The following is a 1448-nucleotide window of genomic DNA, read 5'->3' as shown; positions in this document are numbered from 1 at the left end:
GTGCTGCCAGCCCACAGCCACCCGGCATGGGAAAACGGCAAGCTTTTGCGTGACGGAAGCAATGCAGCACCACTCTCAGCCAAGCAGGTTAGTCTGAGGTTATTCGAGACGCAAGAAGACAGCAACTAGCGAGCTGCCTCTCCTTTCCTTGCCAGATACTGTCGCGTTTGCTTTGCTCTCCAGCCTCCCAAGGTGTGTGGAATTTGTCAGAGATGAAAGCGCTGTGCTTGGGCTCTGCCACCAGGCACTGCGTGTTTCGCTGGCAAGGCTTTCTCTCTTCGACTTGCCTGACAAAGAAAGAAAAAAACCCCAAACCTGGCCAAACAAATGCTTTGACTGCAATTTTTGTGCAACCCCACAAACACCTTGCTTAGGGCTCTTCTGGATGGTCTCTGTTACCTGGGGAGCATGAGGCTCAAGGCCATGGCCAAGGAGGATGTTTGCTGTCTGCGTTGCTCTTTCAGGGTTGAGCTGGGCCCGGTGCTAGTTGTCTTTGACCGGTGTCGGGAGTTGCCCCGTTCAGGACAGCTCAGCATGGCGGGGAGGGTTTGCAAACAACACGAGCTCCATCTCCTAATTTGGTTTCCATAGAAAGGCTGGGTCAGTTGGCAGCATAAGTGTGTGTGATCAAGGGTAGAGGGTAAAACCACATTCTTAGGTACTGGATCCTGGCCTTTATCTAAGGTGAGTACATTCACCTGCTCAGGATAAGCCAGCACTTGTGTCACTGGCATGATTAATGCGTGGTCAATCCTGAGGATTAGCTAAATCGGTCTTGCTCCTACCACATTCACCTATTCCACTGCAGGAAAAGTTTTCCACTTCTACAAGAGGACGGGGACTGAAAACCAAGCATCCACCTGGGCCGCTCAGGGCAACAGCCCTCACGCAGAGAGGGTTGCTCCTGCCCTGGCTGGGCAGCAGACGGTGACGGCTTTGCCTCGTTGGCTCTCATGCTCCAGGTTTCCTGGGCAATGTGCTTCCCTGGGCACCGTAGGCTGGACATGCTCACTTAGCTGCCCTGGCTGTCTGCCCATCGGCGCTCGCGCCTCCTCTGCTTTCGGTCCAGAGGCTCCTTTCACAAAGGTTTGGGTGTGTTTCTTCCTGAACTGGTGTCTGTCCCACCTGCTGGGGTAAATGCAATTGGATGGGGCTCCCTGGGCTTTGGGAGGGATGGGCCGCCACCTGCAGCTGGCCTGCCCACCTGGGGAAATGGGCTCTGACATGCCAGCCAGGTGATGTGGCCAGCCCAGCCCAGGGGAACGGGGGAAGCAGGGCACCTGGGGGGCGTGCTGGGTGCTAAGTGGGCCTGTCTGGGCCAGTGCCTGCTTGGCAAAGGGGCTTGTGCCTCTTGCACCCTGGGGAGCATGGTCCTGCTGGGCTGAGGCAGTGTGAGCAGGGCAAGAGGAGCCTTATGGAAATGGTTCTCCCGAGACTAAAGGATTCCT

Source organism: Egretta garzetta, unplaced genomic scaffold, assembly GCF_000687185.1.
Source record: "Egretta garzetta isolate BGI_Z169 unplaced genomic scaffold, ASM68718v1 scaffold511, whole genome shotgun sequence".
Classification (NCBI taxonomy): domain Eukaryota; kingdom Metazoa; phylum Chordata; class Aves; order Pelecaniformes; family Ardeidae; genus Egretta; species Egretta garzetta.
The sequence above is the reverse complement of the archived record's forward strand: the minus strand, read 5'-3'. Positions refer to the sequence as shown.